The following is a 24,719-nucleotide window of genomic DNA, read 5'->3' as shown; positions in this document are numbered from 1 at the left end:
TTGTTGTTTTTTTCAAAGCAATAGGGCTGAGCTGATCTACTACCCTCCTCCATGAGAGCGATCATGCTACTTTCCCTGAAAACAAATTGAAACTGCAATTGTTGATCAGAAGGGACAGACTCCCACAACACACACTGATGGCCGTATCCAGTATCCATTCCTTGCAGGACCTAACCGGACATGTGTAAAACAGTGAAAAGAAGTGTGAAATCACTGCTTAAATGGCAGAATGCGATAGATGCTACTCCGCAGGCACCATTTTTTCCCCTACAATACTATATGACTAAATCATAAGTGAATATATGCATATTAGCCATTATATCATGCTACAGCACAGATAGGGGGCAGGTCAGTGAAGGATCCAGCCATAAGCCCATAAAGATGCATATGCAAGCTGAGTACCACAGGAAGTCCCCCCACAGGCCGCACCGGGGCACGAGCAGATCAATTACAGAAACTACAAATAAAGATTAAATAACAACCACAAGAAGGATTTCATCAACCCAGGTATCATTTTAATCAGTATAACGGTGCCGACCTGACACTGCAGGTTACTGAGCAAGTGAAGGCGAAGAGGAAGACCAGCAACTCAACGGCTGGATACTATCAAGATAACTGTAGAGAAGATACCGGTAGAGCTATCTAGGCTTGCACAAGATCGATCTTCCTACCGAGCGTTCATCCATCAAGTCACCACGGCTCCAGATTTAGCTGCAGGCCATTAAAAAATTGAAAAAAAATCTAATACGATTGGTCAATAGAAGGAAACTCCTGCCTGTATCCGCACCTATAATTGGGTGAATAAAAAGATGCAAATTCAACACACACCCTTTTTTTGGAAGGGCGGGACAATAGGGATTATTTCATGGAGACAAACGCTGTTATGGTACACAGAAAGCATGGACAGATCCTCTGTACAAGACCCCTATGATGAGCCAGAACTGTTATGCACAAGTAGCATAGAAGTCACCATAACGGAAAGTGCCTGGCTGGCCACATCTCTTCCGGCACAATTAGCTGGGATTGAGACCAGGAGGTATAAGCAAATTGTTCCCAGGGTCACATTTTACAAAGCATTGTCTCTGGTATGACAACCCTATTAATCGAGTCGAAAAGAAAAGAAAAGCAAAAGGCCTATTCTTAGAAAAATCTAAATATTTAACAAGCAGCACATTTTTGTAGTACTGAAAGTGTTAAAAAATATACTTCATAGTCCGGAACTTTAAATTAAAATATGAAGATGATCACCAATCAGATAACAAATCCAAGTTTATTTTTCAACCCAGACGAAGGGGTAAACTTGTGGTAATTTTGTACTTTATGGGAAATGTCTTTATCGTTGTGTATGTTTTGTCTTCACATTTTTCACAATGCATGCTGTTTGATCAGAATTAACTGGGCAGGAATAGTCTTGCTACATTATGTGTCAAAATGTGAAAGTAACAAGATCAGACAATGAAGCAGGAGGGACAGAAGCTTTACACCTAAGAGAGTTAAAACCATTTTAAGAAAAATCCCATTAGCTGCAGTGAGGAAATTGATTTCCTAGATAATGAAAACTCTTTTTTCCTCCTAGAAAAGGATTCCAAAGTCAAGGAAAAAAAGCAGATGGAATGCTAGAGATGGATTATGAGCGAGAAAAAAGACTAAAGGATACTATCCTAATAGTACCCAAGATTAATAATGAAATAAACATACAAGTAAACCGTACAGATCTAGACACATACATTACAGGAAATTATGGTACCTATCCAATGAATACTAATATAGATTTATGGAGAAAATAAATTAAATCGTATTGGTCAGGCCTTGGTTCAAACTGAGTCAACCCTATGTAAACACACTTTTTAAACCGTATTTGCTATTCTTTAAAAAAAAAAAAATCTGTAATATACGTTGTGTACTATATAGTTAAAAAAAACCTCTACTTATAATCATTACATTTACAGAATAAAACCCTAAACTAAAAAAAGTCAAAACTGAAAAAGAAAAACTAAAAATATGTTTTAAACAGGTTGTATGGGACAATATGTTGATGGCCTATCCTTATGTCTGATCGGTGGGGGTGCGTCACACCGGCAACCCCCAGATCAGCTGTTCTTGGTGTCGGCAGAGGCCGCAACTGCTCATTTACAGAGCTGCACACCTCTGTCAACCATATAGAGGTCACAGTAGAGTGCTGCACATCCACATCCTATTGAAATCAATAGTGGGCAAATGTGCAGTACCTGGCTGCGGCCACTATTTCATTGACTTAGTATGCTGTGTAGCTCAGTAACTGAGCAGTTCCAGACACTGCCAACACTAGGAACAGCTGATTGACTATGATGCCGGCTGTCACACCACCACCGATCAGAAATTGATAACCTAGTTAAGGATAGTCCATCAATGTTAAAGCCCTGGAAGAGTTTGACTTCTGGGCCATCAATAGGTAACACAATAATGGCTGATTTTCTACTTGTTGTGTCCTTCATGTTAGAAACAACAACAACAAACAACATATTTTAAAGAAGATTTAACGTTAATCTAGTAACCCAAAATTAGATTTTGAATGCCAACCTTGATATCCAGAGTTCTAGAAAGAAAAATGAGGAAAATCCAGCACTGCTGGTAGATAGTAACAAATCCAAGTCCATAGTAGGATAATATGCATTTTTTTATTTTGTCTATGCGTTTCAAAGTACCATATTTCTTCCTCAGGACAAACAAACATGAAGTATGGTACTTTAAAAGCATAAGCAAAATAAAAAAAAAAAAAAACATATTACCCTAGAGTAGATCTGGATCTGTTACCATCTACCAACAGGGCAGAATTTTCCACTTTTTTCTTTCCACATATTACTTCTTGGTCTTTGGACAGGTGGATCTGCTGCAGCTGGGATGAGCTGGGATTACATGCTCATCAAAATGTTGTGTGAACACAATATTATCAGCTTAGCATAACTTTTAATTTTTTAATCTATTTTAATCAGATAAGACCCTATTGCGCTTTTCTTTCTTTCTTAGCCTTGATATCCAGACTTGGAACTAAGAGTAATTCACCTTCTATTGAATTTGGTGCATTATAAAAGTAAAACACCCACATTTTTTTTTTTTTACATTTTTTACATTTTTGTGTAAGGAGGGTTAGGGTTAGGGTTAAAGATAGGGTTAGGCATGCCAAAAAAACTGCGACTTTTAAAAGCTAAAACTGAAGTCCTGTACAATGCTTCATGAAATAGCCCCTATATTATGTAATCACTTAGATTATTGAAACAATATTGTATTACTGTTTTACTTTTTTATCTAAAAGACAAAATACATGCTCCTCCGATCCAAAACTCAAAATACTAATATCCAAAGATGAGACACTTTATAGCACCTATAAGAAATCACTTTATGGTCAGTACACTCACCTTTCTGTAAGTTTGCTTGGTTTAAAATGGCACAAGAAGGTCAGGAATACGACTTTTTTTGTTGTGTAAGTTCATCACGTAGCAATGATATTCTGCAGACAATATTATACTATTGACTTATTAAATCAGATATAGAATTTATTATACTCAGAGTTGGATCTTTGGCCATATTCTGCGCTATGCCTGAGGCACTTGCCTTTTCTGCAGGCTCCTTGTCCCAACCTTGACTGTATGATATTATTCATTTTTGTCTTGCTAGGTTTTAGCCTTTAAGCATGAATACCCTCATCCCCCTTCCTTCTTTCTAAAAAAAAAAAAAAAAAGTTGCTGAGTATCTTCACAGTCATTACTTTTGGAATCGACAACTCACAACAACATGTGTTCATCCCCTCCACATTCCCCAATGTAATTGCTTTCTTCACTAAACTTCTGCAATTTATGTCTTCGACTTCATGGCATATGATACTTGATGATTCACAAGAAAAGTCATGGCAGCTAGATGAAATTGTGATGGAAAACCATGTTTCAGGAAGCAGAGGTCATAGCTATATCCTCATGATCAAATTGGATCTTCTTGTTTATTCTTTAATAATTTAATACCAGAATTAGAATGTTTCCACTATAGAAAGAAAAAATAAAAAAGAAATTGTGAACTGATTAATTCATCTACGCCCTTACTTTAGAAAATATTTTTACACCTTTACACAATACTTTGAATGGCACTTTTACATATTTTTTCGCTTTTACATTTACAGTTATTAAAAAGAACATTTTTAGACTTTATATACTGGTAGCAAGTCAAAACTTTTCTTGTTTAGTTTATAAACAGCTACCAAAAATGACCAATTAACCTGTTGGAGAGGAGGAAAAAAAGAGGCAAGAAAAAATGGAAATGCTGTAAAAATTAAAATATTTGTTCCATTAGCCCCACAATCTGATATATTGTAGCGTAAAAGTCTATTTATTTCAAGTTTTAATTTAAAAAAAACAACGGAATCCTGAAAAACGAGCATACAAGGACATTGAGGCAAAGAAAATAAGTTTTTTTTGGTTCTATAGAGGTTAACTCAAAGTTTTAAAGGTTTGCCACAAAATAAGAAGTGTGCTAACTACTACTTGCAGATGAATGAAACGTCTGTAATAAGTGCACATTTATAAACAGAACTTTTCCTTTTTGTTTTTACTTAAAAAGTGTTTTATGGGTGAGGATGGGGAATATTTCTACAGTTTAGGAAGAGTAGGTGACATTTATCAATGTCCTTAAATCCAAAATGTTTGGAATTTTCAAAGTTAAGTATAATATGTATGCAGAATTAAAAACTATGGTATAGCTATTAAAAAGGATTTTCTTAGCTGTCACACAACATATGAAGATATAATATTGAGCTTCACATAGAAACATTTATCTGCAAGGATATAGATAAAAGTGAGGAATTTTGAAGTAAAGATCAACTACACCCCTCTGTCATGGTGCTGAGTTTGGCCACTTAGAAGACATGTTTGAGCCAATTGCTTCCTTACTTGCTCAAAATCATCTACTCTAAGGGCTTGCTCAGACCATCATATAATCGGTCTGAGTGGGATCCGATAAAATATTGTAACACACTTGAACAAATGTTAGTCAATGGGGCCGGGCACATGATGACATCTGAGTGCAGTTCAATTTCCACACACTGACACAATGGAGAAAATGGAGAAATTTTGTTCTCCATCTTCTCCTCACAGTGTGCTCCGATTTTTTTGAGACATCATAAACTATGAGAAGACTAGTGGAACACTCCAAGAAATGTTCTCTCTTTAGGGAGCTTTTTAAGGCTTTTGAAGTGTTTTTTTTTTTTTTTTTAACCTGAAGAAGTTTTTGGGGTATCCTTTTGATTGAACAGTGTTTAAATTTGTAGCAGATTCCTCAGGAGCTCTATCAAAAGAGTGACATGCACTTGTTTCTCCACCAGCAGTTTTTCAAAACCTGAAGTGAAGAAAAAAAAGCTAAAAAGCCCGAACATATGAACATAGAAGTGGTTTTAGAATGCAAACATATAAAAAGATGGAGTATTTTCAGCATTTTCTTTTAGCTATTTTTCTGGCTTTTGTCAGAGTGGAACTGCTCCATAAAGCTCCTCAAATAACTCCCATGTGCACTAACCCTAAAAGAGCATTTTAGACAAGATCTCGACACTAAAAGAGAAATTGCACTTTTGGAAAAATTTAACTTTTGAGTGGTGGGCTCCGAGTGCTGAAACTCCCATGATTCTCTAATTCAAAGGATCAGAAGGTCTCCGCCAAGGACTGCTCAACTTTGAGGCTAAAGACTGACTTGAAGACTTTCTAGTAAGAGAGTTTCCAGGAAGATAAATACCTGGGTGAATGCTTCTGCCACTTCATGTTCACTATCTATTGGGTCTCAGCACCTGGACCCCAATAATCAAAACTTTTAACATCTTTCTGATGTCAAAAGTTCTTTGATAATGCAATTAATGGGACAAACCAATATGGGCTCTGTATCTTTGAGAACCCCTTAGCAGTTGAAGACATTGTCTCTATAGTATACAGTATAAGCCGTTTACATCAGAGCTAGTTAAATTAATTAAGAAATCATACTACGCATAGTTTTTGTGAGACTTGCCACCTACGATGACTTTACCTGCATTTACTACTGAACTTGCCTTATATTAGGAGAAGCAATACAGCTTTGTAAAATCTCATATGGAAGAATTTAGCTTGGTACCCAGACTTCTGCATAGAGCATTCTGCTAAATCATTTACAAGATATAAATTACTTGCTCCAAGGAAAATACAGTTTTTATTCCAAGTTGGTTGCAGATCACACACGATCTTGTGCAAACATAACCCTATGGGAATATAGAACTGAACAGTAACTGAAAATAGCCTACTTTACATTTCCATAGAAAAGCCCTAAAACTGCTTTAATAGGAAGTTCAAAATATATATCCAGGCGTGCTTCAATACAATATGCTTCCCATGTGTACTGGGTAAAATGTTATAGAATGATTAGATTACTTCTTATTTCAACTTGGAATCATTTCCACTTCTTTTTTGCATTATTTCCTTATAAAATGTATTCTTTTGTTTACTAGAAAATTAGATGACTGGCTGATGCCTACTCTCCATAATGTATGCTCAGGGCATCTTGAGTTTTGGAGCCTTTGGCACATCTAGTCTTAGACCCATTTTTTTATGTGCTCTGTTTGCGCCTATCGTGATACGGGTGAGTGGTTTGAAATAAGGATTAAAATTTAAAATTTTTGGTTCAAAAACCTTGTCTCATAGTAAGCCAACCAAGCAATGACGTAAAAGGAAAAAAAAATGTGCAGATAAGTGCCAAATTCATCAACAAACGTGCCATCTCAGAGTAGTCACCGATCGCTCCTGCTGGCGATTCCGTTGCTTCATGTCAACAGAGCAGCTCTTCTTTTGGAGTGCTCTTTCGATGGGGCGTGACAGCCAAAGTAATGCTGATTGACAGTTGGTTCCCCATAGTTAGGCAGTGGGAAGCCAGCTGTGAATCAGTATGATGTCGGCAGTCACACCCCATCAACAGAGGAAAGTGGATGAGAAGCTGCTGCTTTGTCGACATAACATCAGGAGCAGCTGTTGAATCATCAGAAGCAGTGGTCTTCTACCTCTCTGTGCCAACAGAGATCAGCGCCGGGCACAACAAGCAGGTAATTACAAACTTCCGGCTTGTTCGTTCTTAAGCCTATATTAAAAAAAATTATATAGTTCTGGATAAGTCCTTTAATCTGATCTACTTCCTAGCGGATTTTCCATTTGACTTCAGAAGATTTTCTGGGATTACTCTAAGACAGTGTCCCCCAACTCCTGTCCTCAAGAGCCACCAACAGGTCATGTTTTTAGGATTTCCTTAGTATGGCCTAGGTGATGGAATTGTTGTTTGTCTGGATGATGGAATTCTCACCTGAAAACATGACCCGTTGGTGGCTCTTGAGGACCGAACTTGGGGAACACTGCTCTAAGGCATTTGGTTACTACTGTGTCAGGCATTGCAGCTCAGTCCCATTCCCCTCCAGTGGAGCTCTGCGACATTGGCTGCAGTTGTTACCATATATATGGAGCTATGTCTGATTCACAACAAGGAGGACTCAGTGCTCACTGGACTTATCAGATGGGTTGAAGTACCTGCAGATGGGTTCACAATAATCTGATATTAATTACCAAAGCTAAAGAGAGGACATCAATATTCTATATCTTAAGAGGTAAGTTATAAATACATGATTGCTTGGGAAAACACTGCTGGGTGCCCCATGATTACTAAAGCAGTGGTGCTGATCCTCCCAGTCCATAGCGTATGCGAGTGTGAGTTTGAATAGTGCAGTGGTTGAGTATGCATATTGCCACTCTAGTCAAAGTCTAGGGGCTAATGGAAGCAGCCGAACACTGTGGATAGGTTACATAGTGAATATGATTAAGAAAAGAAAAAATGTTCATCTGGTTCAACCAAAGGATAAGAAGAGACAAAGGGAAGGGGCACAGGTATTACCACAGCGCATGATCCAGTCCGGACCAAAATACCAAATTAATTTATCTTTCCCTCCCGATTCTAGTTATCAATCTACTTGATCAAAATTCAGAAAATAAAACATTCACATTTGCATAAGCATTTTTATTTAAAAAAAATTGAAGCCTTTTTTGAAACAATTGAGGGATCCACTGTGCTCAATACCCAAGGTAGACTATTTCATATTAATAGTTCTCATCGTAAAGAAAACTTGTCTCATTATTATTATGCTTCTTTAGCTTCCTTATCTAGCCCCATTGTATTCCGTGGCGCTTTACAATTGTCACTATTGTAAGAGTTAATCACAGTTTACTGGAGATTTTTCATGTAATATATGATCTGGCCAGTAGAAGGCAGCGTCGAGAGGCCCGAGTTTGAGTGTAGGAGTTTTTGGTGGTGGGTGGGCGGTTGGGAGGAGTAGAAGGAAAGTCCAGGTAGAAGTGAAGCTGCGGTTCCTTGGAGACAGTCTGGATAGGACGGTGCTGCTCTGGATCTGTTGTTGGGGACTCTGGGATGCGTTGCTCAGCTTGACATGAGCCAACTTGGTGAGGACAATCAAGTACACAGCATCTTAGGCTAGGCCACGTGGAACATTATCTCCAAGGACTTAGGGAAGCTCTGCATTGAATGGATCGACATTCTTTAAGAGCTTCAAGGCATTTCTGATTATTCAAGACTCAGCCAAGCAAGGACCCTTTCACTTCAGTTTCAGGATGTACCGGTACCACCTTACAGCTGAACATACATGCACATATGTAAATAGTCTTATATAGAAGTCCAGTTCTGTAAGAGATGCTTCGAAAACTGCTCCGAGTAATTACTAAAGTACTGGCACAACACTGTCGTTTTATTGATTTATGTACAGAAAGGGTTAATTGTGTTGTATTTTGCTCACATATAACTGTTAATTCTGTTTAAGTGTACCTGTGTATACTCTTAGTTGGTGTTATTGAGAGTAAAGGTACCTTCACACTAAACGATATCGCTAGCGATCCGTGACGTTGCAGCGTCCTGGCTAGCGATATCGTTTAGTTTGACACGCAGCAGCGATCAGGATCCTGCTGTGATATCGCTGGTCGTTGAATAAAGTTCAGAACTTTATTTGGTCGTCAGACCGGCGTTTATCGTCAGGTTTGACACCAAAAGCAACGATACCAGCGATGTTTTACACTGGTAACCAGGGTAAATATCGGGTTACTAAGCGCAGGGCCGCACTCAGTAATCCAATGTTTACCCTGGTTACCAGCGTAAAAGTAAAAAAAACAAACACTACATACTCACCTGCGCGTCCCCCGGCGTCCGCTTCCTGCTCTGACTGAGCGCCGGCCCTAAAGTGAAAGTGAAAGCACAGCGGTGACATCACCTCTCTGCTGTTAGGGCCGGCGCTCACACAGTACAGGAAGCGGACGCCGGGGGACGCGCAGGTGAGTATGTAGTGTTTGTTTTTTTTAACTTTTACGCTGGTAACCAGGGTAAACATCGGGTTACTAAGTGCGGCCCTGCGGGGACCTCGGCATCGTTGGTCGCTGGAGAGCGGTCTGTGTGACAGCTCTCCAGCGACCAAACAGCGACGCTGCAGCGATCGGCATAGTTGTCGCTATCGCTGCAGCGTCGCTTAATGTGACGGTACCTTTACTGCTGTCATTGTATTGGTTACATATACATTGCTTACCTACCATCGTTCCTTTGTTTTATAAACAGGTTTACAAATATTCATATCATCTAATCTTTGTGCGTGTCTGTTCATTGTTGCGGTCCTCCTCGTCCTGTGGCCGTACCTCGTCCACGTTTTATTATCGCTGTTCCCATTGAGGTTCATAATCTAGATGCCCTATCAGTATGTTCTGGAGTGTGGGAGGAAACCAGAGAACCCAGAGGAAACCCACACAAACACGGGGAAAAAATACAAACTCAGATGCTGTCCTTGACGAGATTTGAACCCGGGACCTCAGGGCTGCAAACCAACAGTGCTACTGTGGAGATTTAATTTGCCATTCTCCAAATGGGTTGAGTGTCCCTTTATCTTTTCAGAGGGTTTCACCTGAAACAGCTTTTGACTATATTTTTTGTATCGACTTTTCATTTACTTGCACAAGTTAATCATGTTTCCCCTTAAACTTCTAAAGCACAAGGAGTCTGAATATGGACTGACTGCAGGAGGGATACCAGCGAGTACCCCTCCCACCCCCCAAAAATTATACTTTTTGGAATCAGGCCGTAAAATGTTCACTAATTTCCTTCTTCATGCCTTCTGCTGCCTCCACTAAAGGTACTTACTGAAATCTAGGGAAGTAAGGTGGCTCAGTGGTTAGCACCGTTGCCTTGCAGTGCTGGGGTCCTGGGTTTAAATCCCACCAAGAACAACATCTGCAAGGAATTTTTATGTCTTCCTTGTGTTTATGTCAGATTTTCCAGACCCCAAAGATGCACTGGTAGGGAATTTAGATTGTGAGTCCCAATGGGGACAGGGAAGATAATATCTGTAAAGTGCTGCAGAGTATGATAGTGCTATATAAGAAAAGGATAATAAATAAAATAAATAATCATGAGAACAATTTATTCAGCTCGTATTAAGCAAACTAATAACCCAATATGGAAAACCTACACAAATGACTATTCTATATATAATACTACAGTTGTCCGGGGATAGGACACAATGGGAAGCCGAAATAACTGGGGATGGACTGACCTTTATTTATTGGTTTTAATGGACTCTTGAAAGTCCCAGAAAGATTGTAATGATATTTCTACTTCTATATTTGTATGCATAAATGCAGAGACTGCTATAAGGTTCTGCAATATTCCACATATTCTGTGCACTGTATCCATGTATCCGTCAGCTCTGCAAGACTATTTAGTTTGATATGCCTTCTTCTTACAAGAACAACAATGACTCACTTAGACTTTCTGATTTCAGCGTTTTTGACAGAGAAGCTTGCCCACAACTTTGATGGTGCTTGTGTTTAATTGTGACAAGCCGAGAGAAGAAGCCTGAATGACAGACAAAGAGCCCCGTTAACAAGGAGAGTCACCAAAGTTCTGTTTCTCAATGTACGGATGATAAGCTTTGTTTAAAGATGTCAATCACCCAGACGCTGTAAAATCATTTAAATATGTATTTGCCATCTGACAGATAAATCAGTCTGAAAAAAAATAAATAATGTTTGTCAGCCTCCCTTGAAATGTTCTGTAGCTTTCTCTAACAGTGGAATCTGTCTACATGGAAAGTCAAAGACGGTGTTGGAACCTGAATATGACAGGAGGCTTCTAGATAAAGAATGACAAGGAGTAAGGACTATTGTAATCACTGGTAAACCAAGACCACAGGCCCGGCTAACCAGAGGCATGGAAATATAGAGAAAATAAGAGGCAAAAATGTCAGCCATCCTCAGGAAATTAAATGAAAGTATCATACTATCATAGAGAAATACAAACAGGCCAAAAAAAAAAAAAAAATACAAGACCCTAAGGAGAAAAAATCCAAGTGCTCTTCTTAAAGTGTTACCAACATTTAATAAAAGGTGACATGATGATCTCTGGAACAGGCTGCTACGAGAGGTGGTGAGTTCTCCTTCAATGGAAGGCTGGACAGACATCTGTCTGAGATGGTTTAGTGAATCCTGCATTGAGCAAGAGGGTTGGACATGATGACCCGGAGGTCCTCTTCCATCTCTAACATTCAATGAAATCTTCCATGATAGTTTGGTCATTGGTGGTCTGGGTCCTTCCCATATGCGGGATTTATGGCATATGCCCAGACCATGCTCAGCTACTTATGTAAGAGAACCAAGCAAGAAACTGGAAGAAGAGCATAGATTGGATGGTAGGTGTAAGGACACACTGCAGGCAGGCAAAGGTTAGGGGGTTACATATTAATGACTTATACATGGTATAGGTTAACAAGAAGTGATCTATGGGCATCCAACACTTGGCACTGTCACAGATTAGTTTATGTCTGCTCTGAAAGCGATTTAGTGAGTGGCACAGCGCGGCTCTATACATTGTTTAGCAGTTGCTGCAGAGATCTGCAATTTATTTGCCTTAAGTCAGTTTCATAAATCACCGTGTTCGCATCATGACCACTGGGTCTTCTGATATGAGCCAACTGCCATGAATCCATGAATATCGTGGTACCAGAACCCCTTTTAACACCTTCATGACCTTAGGATTTTCCGTTTCTTCATTTTTGTTTTTTGCTCCCTTTCTTCCCAGAGTCAAACAAATGTTCATTTTTCCATTAATATGGCCATGTGAGGGCTTGTTTTTTTGAGGGACAAGTTGTACTTTTGAATGACACTATTGATTTTACTGTATAGTGTATTGGAAAATGGGGAAAAAATTCCAAGTGTGGTGAAATAAACAAAAAGTGCAATTACACAATTTTTTTTATTTACCGTGTTCACTATATGCTAAAACGGACCTGTCATTAGGATTATCTAGGTCATTATGAGTTCATAGATACTAAACATTTATAGCTTCTTTTTTATTTAAGTGGTGAGAAAAAATCCAAAATTTGTAAGAAAAAAAATGGCGCCATTTCCCGAGACCCATAGGATCTCTATTTTTTAAGTTCGGGCACCGAGTGAGGGCTTATTTTTTGCACGTCGAGAAAAGCCCTGCTACGTGTAGCAGAAATCATCATTGCCTATGAACGCCGGCCACATGCCGACATTCATAGGAGATCGGCAGTGACAAGCACAAAGCACAGTGGTCTTCTGCAGACCCCCGCCAGTCATGCCCACCCATTGGTGCCCCATGATCATGTGACAGGGGTACCGATGGGCGGGCTTTGTGGCGCCCATCCATTTTGTGCAAGTTAAATGCCGCTGTCAGAGATTGACAGTGGCATTTAACATGTTAACAGCCACGGGTGGATCTCGATTCCATCTGCGGCTGTTAGGGGCACATGTCAGCTGATCAAGTCAGCAGTCATGTTCCTGAAAAGATGCAGGCTCAGTGCCGGAGCCAGCATCAAAGGAATGGACGTGACCTTTGATGAATGTATACATCACAGGTCGTGAAGGGGTTAGAGCCCACCTGATATTCTGCAACTATATGATTTTGGTAAAATAAACAGATATTCTAAATACACAGACATATGACTTTTCTATATGATTTTTAGCTCCGTGTCCTGATTCCTAATACAGTATTCATGGTCATGTAATCCACCATTATAGCGTTCTATAATAAAAAAAAAATGGCTATTTACATTGCAAAGTAGAATTAAGAAATGTAAGAAAAAAAAGAAAAAGAAAAAAAAACTGTTGAAATTTAAAATACGGCAAAAAAAGTTTAATAAAAAATAGGTCATTTGCAAATGTTATATAAACCATATGTTCTTTTATTGCATTACAAAGATAATAATACAAACAAGAGATGCAAGACTAGATCTAGGACACTTTCCAATATGTGATTCAATGCATATTACCCGTGAATTTACTTGTTTTAGCCAAAGGCTCTATGTATGTTTCACTGGAAAGTAGATTTTCTGTTGAAAACTTGACATATACCAGACCTTGCAGATTCTAAAAGAAGTGAACGGGAAAGGACACATGCTATGTTATGGTTTTTTTCCAGCAGTAACAGCATTTTTTTTTCCTTTTAACAAATTAGCACGTAAAGACTTTTGAGACTCGCCTAATTAATATATTATATAGCAGCCAAAGTATATGCAATTAGCTGAAAGTGGCCTTTTTTGGAATTACAGCATCAAACCCCAACACTGCGAAAATGTAAACTAAAATAGAGAATATCATTTTGTATTCTACCAAAGATAGAAATTTACAGGGTAAGGACAAAACTTTTTTTTGTGTCAATGGTGCCTATATTCAGATCGGATCAGGATGATTTTAAGTAGTTGGCAGTGTCTTTCAAGAGGGAAAGATGGGAAAAAAATGATTTATATACAATTTATTAAAAAAAACTCCCCTACTGGACAGGCTCTGTTCATCTACACACTGGACTGCTTTCCCCGCCAGTATCCTGGCATCAAAATCTGGGGAGGACGTTACGTGGCTACTATTGATAAGCGAACGTGCTCGCATAACATGCTATAAGAGTATCTGGGCAGCAGTCACCTGTTGCCCCCGCTGGATGTTAATGTTGCCAGACCACAAAATCAAGTGCTAGGGATCTTATTGTTCCAATAGATAACAGCATGGTTGATCAGTGGTTTGTGATGTTGCTTTGCAGTGCCGGTGTCCTGGGTTAAAATCCCACCAAGGATACATCTGCAACAAGTTTGTATGGTCTCCCCATGTTTGCTTGGGTTTCCTCCCACACTCGAAAGACATACTGATAGGGGATGAAGATGGTCAGCCTCAATGGGGACAGTGCCGATAATGTCTGTAAAATGCTGTGCAAGTATGGGTTAATCTCGGTCTATTAAGGTTAACCTTAAAGCAGTGACTAAAACCTTTAAAAGATAGTATGCTTTAGGCCTGTGAGACAAAACCCACATAAACAATCAAGAGAACATATAAACTGCAGGATGATATCAGCCATGATCAGATTTGGACCCAGGACTTGAACATTGCAATACAATTTTGCCAACCATTGAGCCATCAAACTCCGGCATGAACTGCAACAGACCTGCTGCCACGCATTGCTAACCTACAGTGTGAACTACTACCTATTAAAAGGGGTTATCCGGGGACTTCGCTTATTCTTTCATATGGGGCTAAGAACTTACCGGCAGATGATTGCTAACTACCTGCCTGTATTGCCAACAGAGGCATAGCTAGGGTTTTGGCTCAGGGGGGCGAAGCTTCTGAGTGGGCCCCTAACCAGGTAACCTTGATTACAACTCGGTGATGCACCCTAATAGTGGAGGAGAACCTCAGCAGAAGACCGCGCTGTTACTGAAGATAATCTCTATATAATGACCAACATGGATATTACCGCCATATGGTCAGTGGTAGATACCAGTCCTACAGAACATAGATCACAGCACAGTTACAGATAATGACTTACCGCTGACGTTCTTAATGATGGAGTCGTCACTTTTCACATCTTTTCCATCTGGCCCAGACCGACATGACAACTTCTTCCAGCAACGACTCGGCTGCAGAGAATACAACAAAGACACATTTCACTTCTCACATTCCAGCCCCATCACCATCTTTACCCAACCTGCACAAACTCCTCATCCTACTGATACCCCAATATTGAGCCGCTGCTGCCGTATGTGTCCCTATTACTGCCCCTGATACCCCAATACTGAGCCGCTGCTGCCGTATGTGTCCCTATTACTGCCCCTGATACCCCAATACTGAGCCGCTGCTGCCCTATGTGAACCTATTACTGCACCTGATACCCCAATACTGAGCCGCTGCTGCCGTATGTGTCCCTATTACTGCCCCTGATACCCCAATACTGAGCCGCTGCTGCCCTATGTGAACCTATTACTGCACCTGATACCCCAATACTGAGCCCCTGAAGTATGTGTCCCTATTACTGCACCTGATGCCCCAATACTGAGCCTCTGCTGCCTTATGTGACCCTATTACTGCACCTGATACCCCAATACTGAGCCGCTGCTGCCATATGTGACCCTATTACTGCACCTGATACCCCAATACTGAGCTGCTGCTGCCATATGTGACCCTATTACTGCACCTGATACCCCAATACTGAGCTGCTGCTGCCATATGTGACCCTATTACTGCACCTTATACCCCAATACTGAGCCGCTGCTGCCCTATGTGAACCTATTACTGCACCTGATACCCCAATACTGAGCTGCTGCCGTATGTGTCCCTATTACTGCACCTGTAACCTCAATACTGAGCCGTTGCTGGCGTATGTGTCCCTATTACTGCACCTGATACCCCAATACTGAGCTGCTGCTGCTGTATGTGACCCTATTACTGTACCTGATACCCCAATACTGAGCCACTGCTGCTGTATGTGACCCTATTACTGCCCCTTATACCCTAATACTGAGCCGCTGCTGCCATATGTGTCCCTATTACTGCCCCTGCTATGTGGTTCTGTGTGCCCTCTAAATTCTAAGGCACCCCTCTATAATATAGCAATGCCAGGTGCAAGTGCCCTAGAAAACAGTGCCCATATTTTGCCCCCTAGAAAGTAATATTGTCCTGTGTGCTCCTTTGATAGTCACAGTAACCTGAGTTCCCCTATAACAATAAGTGCCCACTTTACATTTAATAATGTCCCGAGTCTGCCTCCTGTACAGCTCCCCTATACACAGTATGATGCTCTCTTATACACAGTATACTGACACCTTAGTAGCCTCCAAACCAATGGCTCCAACACTGTAATCCCCACACTGTATGATGCCCCTCTAGATAGCCTCCATATAGTATAATGCACCAAATCGTCCTCAATATAGTATAATGCACCAGATAGTCCTCAAAATAGTATAATGTACCAGATAGTCCTCAAAATAGTACAATGCACTCCCCATAGGCCTACTCTATATTGCCAAATGCACCCCCTATAGGCAGACTCTATAGCACAAGGCAGCACCCAAAGGCAGACTCTGTAGTATAAGGCAGCACCCCATAGGCAGACCCTGTAGTATTAGGCAGACCCCCCATAGGCAGACCCTGTAGTATTAGGCAGACCCCCATAGGCAAACCCTGTAGTAATAGGCAGACCGCCCACAGGCAGACCCTGTAGTATTAGGCACACCCCCCTCATAGGCAGACCCTGTAGTATTAGGCAGACCCCCTCATATGCAGAACCCCCCATAGGCAGACCCTGTAGTATTAGGCAGACCCCCATAGGCTGATTCTGTACTATAAGGCAGCACCCCTTTAAAAATAAATAAATGCTTACCTCTCTTCTTCCTGGTTCCTGTGCTGCTCTGAGCTCCCGCTTGTCTCAGCGCCAGGCAGTTACTCATTGCAAAACCCCTGTCAGCATCGCCGACGTCAGATGCTGAGAGGGGGATGATGGGGGAAGGAGCGCAGCACTCCTTCCCTCATCATTGTGGTCAGCTGTATCGGCTAAATGCTGGTACAGCTGACCCTGCGATGATAGGCGGGGAGCCCACTGCTGGCATCAGGCCCACTGCCTGCTCAGGTGCTCCATAGCGGCCGGCGGCAGAGCAGGAGATCGATTCTCCCTTTTCTGCCACAGAATGTAACTGTACAGTACAGTAGCATAGCTCCGGGTGGGCCCCCTCTGAGCACCGGGCCTGGGGCGACTGCACCCTCTGATCCCCCGGTAGCTACGCTACTGATTGCCAAGCAACGATCTCTGCCGGCTCAGAGCAGTCATGGCAGCCAATGATTCTCCTGCTTCTGGAGAGGTCACATTGAGGGAGCAGCATCTTCTCTTCTGCTCTGTCAATGGGGCATCACTGAGGATGTCATGCTGATTGACAAATAGCTTCCTGCTGCCTAACTGCTGGGAGCTGGCAGTCAATAAGCATGACAGCAGTAACACCTCATCGGCAGACCTGATTGGAAGAGAAAAAGCTGCTCCAATGACATAAGGTCAAAGGAAGCAGGAGAGTCATCGCCTGAGCCAGAGAGATCTTTGCCAGACAGAACAAGCAGGTAGTTGTCAATTACCTGCAGTTAATTTCTTAGCCTCATGAAAAAAATAACCAAAGTATCGGATAACACATTTAATTTTAATTATCTAAACTGTAAGTACGATGGTAAGTTGCACAGATACTACAGTTGTCATTCATACCCATTAGCTCATTAATCTAAAACGGACATGCATGTTAGACTGAAGTTGGTCAAATGTCGAATTTCCACAGCCTTTTATCTAATATGAAATGGATGTTCACAAAAAAATATCAGGAATGTTAAATTTCATCATGCCCAATCCCTTTTACTTACTCCACTCTTTCCATTCAAAACTCTAAGATGCTAGACCAAACTGATGTGTATTGGAAGGTGGGAAGGAGCACGGTTTTCTTAATGAGAATTCAACTGACCGCTATTGAATGTGTATGGTCACCTATAGTGGGTGCAAAAGAGATCCTAAAAGAAGGACATTATAAGGTAGACCATACTGGGAACAGATTAGCGAAAATGCACAGCTCTACAGAACAGTTTGCTGCTATATAAACAGATAAGAAATATATTAACTCTACATGTTGTGAAAGGATTTTGTTGGGGAACTTAACTGCAAAATACAGAAAAAGGTTAAATGACAAATCACGAAAATAAAATTGTTAAGGTACCTAAAAGCCTGAGATTTTATCCCAATATGTCAATGATATAGTCCAATCTTGCTGAAACACTTATCCCAAGATCGCGTCCAGTTAACGGTGATAGAGCTATGGCAACCATTAAGAATCGATAGATCTTTCGAGTTTACAACAACCAATCTGCAATTGATCTTTGTTTTTATGTAAAAAGCCATAAAAGACCTAGACACTTGCCATAAGCGTTTACAAATAGCACAATTAACACACTCCGAAACCTTGCAGTCAAAACAGGTCAATAGTTCTGAAGTACTGTACAGCGGAAACAATTGTGGTCGCCTTTTGCACTGCTGAGCTGCTAATAAGGTGTACGACTGCTCACTATGTGAAATGTTAACAATTATAGATGTGTTTACTGCATCTCCAATTATAAAAAATATTGTCAACAGTCAATCCGAGCCTTCGTGCAGAAAAGAACAGGGATAATAATAACAGCCAGGACATTTACAGGCGGTAAACAATTATTCCAGAAAATGTCTGGATTATTCGGCGACTGCCCTGAGATTTATTGGTGTGAGAAATATTTAGACAAAAATACATTTCTAGATGATATATGATTTGAATCGTATTTACTGAAAGTAATCTACAAATTTATTTCAGAAATTATTTCCAGTATTCTTGAAAGCAAAAACAAACATATTTCTGCTCCTAATTTTCCTTCCCATATTAAATTACCGGTAATATGGTGAAACATAATATTTTTTACTTTACACCATTGGTTGGGTTTTATTGTTGTTGAGCTACCACTTAAGTCTCCCTTAAAAGGAATTTGTCAGCAGAAAATGACTGTTCAAACCATGTACAGGTGTTTGGAGAATCCTAGGCGGGAACTGTTTGGCCATGGCTACGTGTTTGCCATCTCTCTCCACCCTCCTCGGGCTGCTGTAAAACCAAAAGTTGTCAAAGAAGATAGGGGCAGAGAAGTGCACTGAACCTTTTGGCCACACCAAACATGCAACTGGTACCTGTGCTTGGTTTGATCAGTCATTTTCTACTGACAGGCTCCTTGTAAGGGTACGCTCACACTGGCATATATTCTCTCATCCAAGAGAATCGGTCAGATAACGCTAATGATGCTAATGAAAAACTGAAAAACAGCCAACAAGCAAGTGTATCATTTGTACTGAGTAGAAAAGAAAAGCTTGGCACGGTCAAAACAATAAGATTTTAAAACTGCCTGGACTCACTCTCTGGCTAATGGATCCAGTGGTTCTCTACTTTTAAATGCAAGGACAAATAGTCCATACAATCCAGAAAAGTGGCCCTCACCACCCATGAAATACTTTTCTTTACATTTATGTTACAAATAAATCAATGTGGGATTAATGGGTGGCGTGAAAACATTGGCCGTTTCATGCTACATCAAGGGCTCCCTACAGGCCTTGCTATAGCGCGAAATCTTCACGCAACCTGTTAATCCCACAGCTATGTTTTTTAACAGAAATTTAAACTAAAAGTATTTTATGGATGTGGGGGCCACTTTTCTGGATTATATAAGCCAATCTATAATTATTGCAATAATGTTTTTTTTTTTACTACAACATAAACATTCGTACTTCTTTATTCATTGCAAACACTGACCTTAAAACAGAGAAGAAAAGAGACTAGCCGGTGTCAGTTTTTAGGTTATTCAATAAGGACTATTAAATATCCTTAATCTTACTGGCATAACACAGAAGGCCAGAAAATGACAGATCCAAGTACGTCATTATCATTTACACATTCATCAAATTTTTGCTCTGCTTCGAAATCGTTCTTTCAGATAACCATAACTAACAATACAAAGGAAGGAATAGAATGCTACAAAAGGGTTTTGGGGGTGAAGGTTCAGGCAACAAGTTGGTCTATTTTTTTTTAATGTTTAAATTATGTCCACTCAAACGGAAGCCAAACTGAACCCTCAACAGTAAGTGGGTCTAGTCTAACGGTTTTTGGCAGTAATAGGAGGGATCAATGTCTTAAAGGAATTCTTATTTTCCTTTTTTATAGCGGAAAAGGAGAAGAAAACCTACTCTTACATAGTTTAGGAATTGTATAGATAATAATCTTTATTTTTATATAGCGCTAACATATTCTGCAGCGCTTTACAGTTTGCACACATGATCATCGCTGTCCCCGATGGGAATCACAATCTAAATTGCCTATCAGTATGTCTTTGGAATGTGGGAGGAAACCGGAGAACCCAGAGGAAACCCACGCAAACACGGGGAGAACATAAAAACTCCTGGCAGATGTTGTCCTTGGTGGGATCATCAATAGTGATGAGTGAATGTGTTATCAGAGCATGTTCGGTTGTTATCTGAGTATCTTGGGCGTGCTCGGATAAAATGTTTGTGTCCCTGCGGCTGTCTAAAACAGGCAATCCCTGCAATGGTTCGGCTGTCTAACAAGCAGGAAATCTGCGCATGTGTTGTCTAACAGACGCAAAACATGCAGCAGGGACTTGAACATGCCATCCGAGCACACCAAAGATACTTGGATTACACTTGGGCATGGCCGGATAACACGTTATCAGAGCACGTTCAATCACCACTAATAAACAATACTGAAAAGAAGATCCCAATCAGGAAAAAAAAAAAAATCAGCTCATCTCAAATTGCAAGTTTCTTAGAAATGCATCAACTCTGAGTCCTGACCCTTCTGCCTCTCTTATGTGGTTTATCCTGATGAAGGAGTTCTTTTAAACTCAGAAACGCGTTGAATAGACACCACTTTTTAATAATACCTTTGGACTACATGATTCAGCAGCGCAGAATTGAACCACATTCTCCTACATTGTATTCCCAACGGTAGGTCCCTTGTGGATCCATGGATCTGCAGCAGTGAATCTTTCCAATGCTTGTCTTAAGCTACGTCCAGTGAGTGCTTTTACCTTGCATGAAATGCTTAATCTCGGATAAAACCCTATTTGCGCTTTTTTCCTCCAACAGTTTTCATAATATATTGAATCTAATATATATATATATATATATATATATATATATATATATATATATATATATATATATATATATATATATATATATATACACACACACACACACACACACACACACATGTATATACATATATAGATAGAAGAGGCATCGTGATTACTCGCTAATCCCGCCCCCTGCACAGTAGCTCCACCCCCACCACATTACCACACACAATCCCGCCCCCACCACATTACCACAAATAATCCCACCCCCCACCACACATAATCCAGCCCCCCACACATCACCACACACAATCCTGCCACCCACCACATTACCACACACAATCCCGCCTGCCACCACATTACCACACACAACCCCGCCCCCCACATTACCACACACAATCCCACCCCCCACCACATTACCACACACAATCCTGCCCCCCACCACATTACCACACACAATCCCGCCCCCCACCACATTACCATACACAATCCCGCCCCCCCACATTACCACACACAATCCCGCCCCTCCACATTACCACACACAGTCCTGCCCCCCCACCACATTACCACACACAGTCCTGCCCCCCCACCACATTACCACACACAATCCCAACCCCCACCACATTACCACACATAATCCTGCCCCCCACCACATTACCACACATAATCCTGCCCCCCACCACATTACCACACATAATCCCGCCCTTCACATTACCACACACAATCCCACCCCCTACCACATTACCACACACAATCCCAACCCCCACATTACCACACACAATCCCGCCCCCCACCACATTACCACACACAATCCTGCCCCCCACATTACCACACATAATCCTGCCCCCCACCACATTACCACACATAATCCCGCCCCCCACCACATTACCACACATAATCCCGCCCCCCACATTACCACACGAGGCTCCGTCCCCACACATTACCACACAAATCCAGTTTGCTTTTGATTTTACACTGTGAATAAAATGTATTTGTATTATTCTGATTTTTAATTATTATTATTGTTATTAACTTCATTTTAAGTTAATTTACCACCTGCGTAAGCGCTATTGAATGTTGTCATTATTTACTTTAGCTAATCACTAGCAGCGTTAGATAGCAATGAGCATGCCGAGCATTAGCTGGCTGGAAACAGCTAGTACTATATAATAGGATAAAAAAGCTGATAGGAGTGGTCTATAAAATGGGCAATGTTTTTGTAATCTCGAAGTTGGGTATTCTTGAACATGACATGACAGATCAACAAAATTTTCTTCACTGCAACTAATGAGTGCCATGGGAGAGGGGAGAGGACCCTGTCCTTGCGGACTTGCATTCTATGGGATAATGAGGAAGAGACAGAAGGTCAGGGGTGTGGCAGCTCGGGTGGTGGTGAGGCGGCAGAATGGTTATTGCAGGCTGTCGGCTTTCCTGAAGAGACAGGTTTTCAGGTTCCGTCTGAAGGATCCAAGGATGGTGGATAATCGGACGTGATACATAATTAACAAGCACAATGGTGAAGTGTTTGCTGCCATTTTAAGGTCATTTTTTGAGGAATGTAAATTGGTCATTAAATACGACGCTTCCCATGCAACTTATTAGGCCAATCATAAGTCTCAGCACTGGAAGGGACCTCCAGAATATCTGAAGACTGGTCCTTAGTATCACAAACCTAAGGACAGAAGAAGTGCGCACTTAGGGCAGATAAGTATATAATGCTTATTATTTTTAACCTATTCCCTCCCTCAATGTATTATGTTTTGGGGTCAGGAAAGACCTCAGAGAATAATAAATGTCTTTTCAGGACACTTTAGACTTGGGCCAAATAGGATCTTTCAGCAGAATTGAACGAATCTGCCCAAAACAAATTTTAGAAGATTAGCTCATTTCTTGTAAAGGACATATCTGTAGAGGATATGTCTAAAAATTAGTTTTTCCTTTTGTCTCCTGATTTATAAACAAATACAGTGATCTTCACTAAATCAACAATTTCTGCTACAAAATTTCAAATTTTTATATTAGGAGAGACAAGTTTCCTGTATAATTACCTTTATTAAAAAGATCCCAGGCACTCTCTAAAGCCTTTCACACAGGGACACAGACTTGAGAGCTGTCAAGCACCATATTCATGAATAAAACCCCCTTACAGTGTTTTACAGTCTAAGTGATTTATTTTAATGCATGAAGTCCTTGACTTTTTCCATTCTTAGCTACAGATGATGCACAGACATCCACAATATAACTACCTATGAAATCCATTGTTCATAGTAAGATCGGGAAAATTCCAAGCAAATCATAATTGCATTGCTTAGCTTGCACCATTAGCTGCCGAGAAATTTAGCTTACAAGACAATACATTAGTTTTATATGAAAATATTTGTTAGATGCTTTTGGAAAATTAAAAGGGTGGTCCGGAATAAAACTTAATTTTCATCCTAAATCCTTATCCATTTAATGCCATAATCTAATCTACTTTCTAATATACTTGAACTAAAATTTCCCTATCCCTCCTTAATTACACTACCTAACTGCATTATTTAACTATTTTGTTTAGAGCCTTTTTGACGACGCTTTGTTTGAGATTCTCAGCGCATGCTAGGATACTCAAAGCGTCATCAGGGGCAGAGGCTGAGAAACTGTGGATACTGCCACAGCCCCTGCTGCCTCCCTGAAGCAAAGAGTCATCAGTCATCTTTGTTTTAGGTGCTGGGATAGTCTTACAGAATATGAACAAAGACAGTGCGCTCTGCCGCCGGCTCAGATCCATAGTAACGGTCTGACAACAGAGCACACTGTTAGTTTGTGTTGTAAGATGAATACCAGGCATGCAGAGACCAGCGCCGCCCCAAGTGACATCACTTTCGGCAGCGGAGCTGGTCACTGCACTTCAGGTACTCTTACAATACACACACACACACACACACACACACAAACAGTGCATCCTACTACCGGGCTCATTACTACTGATCTAAGCCGATGAGACCACGCCATCTTTGAGCATTTTGCACAGGAACTAGCCCAGCCCCTGAAATGAAGGTCATAATGACGCTTCATTTTAGGCCGGAGTCACACTACAGCGAGATACGGCCGAGTCTCGCAGGTTAAAAACAAGTTCTGGCGCCGGCACTCCGGAGCGGAGCGTGCAGCTCCATGTATTGCTGTGCGGCCACATGCTCCACTCCGGAGTGCCGGCGCCAGAGCTTGGTTTTAACCTTTCACTCGGCCGTATCTCGCTGTAGTGTCATCCCGGCCTTAGGTAGAGGGCAGGGGCTGTGGCGGTGACCGCAACTTCTGCCCCAAAAATATTGTTTTGTTTGAGTATTCCACCATGCACGCAAATGAAGCGTCATCAAAACAAAACTTGTAGAAAAAAAATGCAGTTAGGGAAGGATAAGGAATTTGTATTTTTAATTCAAGTATATTGGAAAAAAAGTTTAGATTATGGCACTAAATAGATAGGGATTGAGTATTAAAATTAACGTGTATTTTGGACCACCCCTTTAAAGTATAGCAGGCTTTGGTGTTGACCTGAAAACATAAAAAATTAAATTACAATTAATTTTCAATGTGCAGCAGCCACTAGTATTCAATGTGTAATGAGCATGACCACTACACACTGAAGGGAGCTGTGCCTTGCAGCTCCGCTCAACGTGTCTTGATTGAGCCGCCACCGGAAAC

General features: G+C 40.8%; 1 protein-coding gene across 4 annotated transcripts in view; it reads right to left on the bottom strand.

Annotated features, from left to right (window-relative positions):
- Positions 1-24,719, bottom strand: part of FIGN (fidgetin, microtubule severing factor) — a 175,094-nt gene that overhangs the window by 55,848 nt on the left and 94,527 nt on the right. The window contains exon 3 of one of the 4 annotated variants that reach the window (XM_077272819.1): positions 3,396-4,014. The exons of the other annotated variants lie outside the window; for them this stretch is intronic. The gene's annotated coding sequence lies outside the window, so the exon portion shown is untranslated. The remainder of the gene's footprint in view (positions 1-3,395; positions 4,015-24,719) is intronic. 4 annotated transcript variants of the gene reach the window in all.

Source organism: Ranitomeya variabilis, chromosome 7, assembly GCF_051348905.1.
Source record: "Ranitomeya variabilis isolate aRanVar5 chromosome 7, aRanVar5.hap1, whole genome shotgun sequence".
Taxonomy (NCBI): Eukaryota; Metazoa; Chordata; class Amphibia; order Anura; family Dendrobatidae; genus Ranitomeya; species Ranitomeya variabilis.
This window is presented reverse-complemented; position numbering and strand designations above follow the sequence as displayed.